Here is a 3665-nt window from a genome sequence, read left to right on the forward strand (position 1 = left end):
GGAGGTGAAAAACTAAAGGAAAACACAGGGAATGCTCCCGGATTCAGGAGTTTGGAAAAAGCATTGAGGTCAGTCTCTGTGCTGCAGTGGCGTAGTGCAGGTCTTACCTGAGTCTCCTGACCTCCTCTACTTCCTGTCTGACTCTCCGTCCGTCCTCGTCTCTGAGCTGTAGAATTAAAGCAGAGACTCACACACAGCAACTGGACTGAGCTCCCAACACTGTGTGTGTGTGTGTGTGTGTGTGTGTGTGTGTGTGTGTGTGTGTACCTCTATATCTCCAGCAGATGACTCCTCCAAGTGCTATCAACAGCAATGAAACCCCCACAGCAGCGCAGATGTTGTTGTTCTTTGATGAATCTGAATCTGAAAGAACAGAGAGAGTGATGTGTGTGTGATGGTGGGGGTCTCTGGTTAAAGACCTGTTTATTTTTAAATGAACGGACTCCAATCCCTCTGTAAAGACACTGTTGAAGATGTGACTGGGTCTGGACCTTCTCTGCCTTGTTCCTCTGTTGTGGATGTTGTAGGAATAGCTGCTACTTTGGAATCTGCAAACAGAGAATTGTCCATTGAGTTTTCTGTAGGTTCAGGTGTATGACAAGCACAACAGTCCAACCAAGTATAGATCTGGTGTAGTCTTCAGAATAATGGAGTGCTCTGAAACTCTGAAGTTGCCAGACAGGAATCTATGGTCACACTGTCCAGTGCCAAGCATCAGTCAGAAAACTGCTGCTCAGACTTGGGTTGTAGAGCAGGTAAAAAATACTGTGGAGTTACAGTTGTCCATTCAGTACATCTAGAACTAGCCTGTAGAGTCATATAGGTATAGATCCATGTCCCCACTCTTGCTCTTAAGGAACACCAACACTGCTCATAAATGTAATGTAAGTGTTACTCCAACAGGTTTAATGGGTTCAAATCAAGTAAAGCATAACCACAAAGCACAGAAAACACACTTAAGTGATAAAGCAATATACAGACATACAACACTCCCCCAGACATTAAACTCCAACTTTGACATAGACCATTCTAAATCACTAATAACATTCATTCATTCATTATCTGTAGCCCTTATCCAGTTCAGGGTTGTGGTGGGTCCAGAGCCTACCTGGAATCATTGTGCGCAAGGCAGGAATACACCCTGGAGGGGGCGCCAGTCCTTCACAAGGCATCACTAATAACATTCATTTATTCATTCATTATCTATAACCACTTATGCAGTTCAGGGTCACAGTGGGAAACTACCTGGAGTCATTGGGCGCAAGGCAGGAATACACCCTGGAGGGGGCGTCAGTCCTTCACAGGGCAACACACGCTCACACATTCACACCTACAGACACTTTTGAGTCACCAATCCACCTACCAACAATGTGTTTTAAGAAACCGGAGCAGCCGGAGGAAACCCACGCAGACACGGGGAGAACACACCAACCCTGGAGTTGTGTGACTGTGACACTACCTGCTGCGCCACCGTGCCACCCTCACTAATAACATCCATCCATCCATCCATTATCTGTAACCGCTTATCCAATTTAGGGTCGCGGGGGGTCCAGAGCCTACCTGGAATCATTGGGCGCAAGGCGGGAATACACCCTGGAGGGGACGCCAGTCCTTCACAGGGCCACTAATAACATGTGAGACCAAAATAATAAAATAATGGTGGCAGAGCAGAGACCCAAGGTCAGAAGAATTACTCTGTACATTTCTAGAATTCCTGCATGACTCATTTTACACTTCAACGTTTAATCTAAAACACGCCAAGACTAATTCCTTACACTTAGAAAACCTCAGGATGAGTCACTGGTAAAGACAAACATCGCAGTAGATGCACATTGTGTTTTACCTTCAACATCTAGATGGATGTCAGCGATGTCACTGTATCCACTTCCTGCATCTTCTCCACTGTCCTCTTCAGTCAGGTCTGATATGATAAGAGAGATTTGCTTTACAGTGAGCATTAACCAGCTGGATTTTTTCTCTAACATTTTAAGATGGGACACTTCCCATGTGCTCTGGCTCTTTTCCCACCTGAATTACTTATGCTGAGCTTGTAGAAAAGTGCAGTAATAAAGCAGCAGCATCCTATTAAGGCTGTGATAGTGTTTTGACCTCTTCCCAGACAGAGAGACACACAAGAAAACAGACTTCACTTTGAATCTTGTTTTGAGGAAGCCATTCAGTTTTGTTTTTCTAAATGATTTAATAGACTCTGTTTTGCATGGACTGAGGAACTGCACTTAATACACTGTAAAAAGTGGCAAACTATATCACTGAAGTGGTTTATTGAAGTCAAACTGTGGATGATCAGTGTTTATTGGAGTTTAATAAAACTATGTAATCTTCTTGTTCCCACATGAAGTGTTTGGAGGGTGAGCTGATGAACTGTGTGTTACAGTGGAGGCTGTAGATTTGCTGCATTTCCTGACCAATGAGCAGCTTAATGATAAAGAAGACTGACCACACAACTGACCACTGCAAACAGAAGCATTTCACAACACTTTCATTGCACTGATGTTGTTCTACTGCTACAACAATCAGCAACTTCACACAATGACTTCACACACTTTACACACTTCACAAAGACTTCATTTCTGAAGCAGCGCAGACAAAGACCAAAGGTGTGTGTAGAGTGTCCCCAACACAACTGTAGACACCAGTGAAGATAAATGTAGTTCTGACATCATCATTACATTATGGATAATGATCAGAGAGGGGTTACCTTTAACAGTGAGACTGATGTCTGTGAATCCACTTCCTTTAGCTTTACATCTGTACAGTCCTCCATCCTCTTCAGTCAGGTGTGATATGAGCAGAGAGAGATTTCCTGGAGAGTGAGAGTTAAACAGCTGGACTCTACCTCTGTACTGAGCACTCCTACTGAATATATCTTTCAAACGGTTTTTGCTTGGATTGTGTTTCCTCCAGGTGAGGTTCTCAGGTGTAGATCTGGTGTCAGTGCAGTAACAAGGCAGCAGTACTGACTCTCCAGTGTATGCAGTAATCTCTTTTGTCTCCCTGTGGTTTTCCAGTCTGCATCCTGCAGAAACACAGCAGTGAATGTTCTTCATCTTTAAACACCTTTGAACTTATAGAATTTCATAAAAAGGCGATTATTGATCAGCCGGTCATCATGTGACTTTCCTATTTTGTACATAACGATGTACTTGATCGTTTAAATATAATGTACATTTTAATGTTACTATAAAAAGCAAACATTCTTAAGGTAGATATTGTTCAACAACGTGACGAAAAAAGTGTAAATGTATGATCAATAAAACAGTTGTCTTAAAACAAAGTCATGGACCTTGAAGGCGTTTTAAAAATGACAATGTAGCAGCATCAGACTGGTTTTGAATCATATGACTTCAGTCTCTGTTCAGTTTTAACCCTTAAAGTCCCAAATCTACAGTGAGACTACAACATAATTCTGAAGTGAGCTTTAAATGGTGGTGTTGTGTGTTGGAGGATCTACAGTAGGAGAGAGAATGAACTTACCTTCAGCCACATGGAGCACCAACAGCAGATAAACACACACCTGCATTCTTACTGAGATCCAGAACACACTCACTACACACAGCCACAACAACACTACAGCAGTTACAGCCACAACTCCACCCTGATACTACTCTACTACTGTAGCTGTGCAGCTCTGTCCTCAAGTGTAC

The 3665-nt window shown here is 42.9% G+C and overlaps 1 long non-coding RNA gene across 1 annotated transcript; it reads right to left on the reverse strand.

Moving 5' to 3' along the window:
- Positions 1-454: 454 nt before the first annotated feature.
- LOC136702512 (uncharacterized) lies at positions 455-2844 on the reverse strand. Its single transcript, XR_010803923.1, has 3 exons — positions 2720-2844; positions 1844-1921; positions 455-548 (listed from the first exon to the last, which is right to left on the reverse strand). It is a non-coding gene; the product is annotated as an uncharacterized lncRNA (long non-coding RNA).
- Between the last annotated feature and the right edge of the window lie 821 nt (positions 2845-3665).

This window comes from Hoplias malabaricus, chromosome 7 (assembly GCF_029633855.1).
Source record: "Hoplias malabaricus isolate fHopMal1 chromosome 7, fHopMal1.hap1, whole genome shotgun sequence".
NCBI classification, from domain to species: Eukaryota; Metazoa; Chordata; class Actinopteri; order Characiformes; family Erythrinidae; genus Hoplias; species Hoplias malabaricus.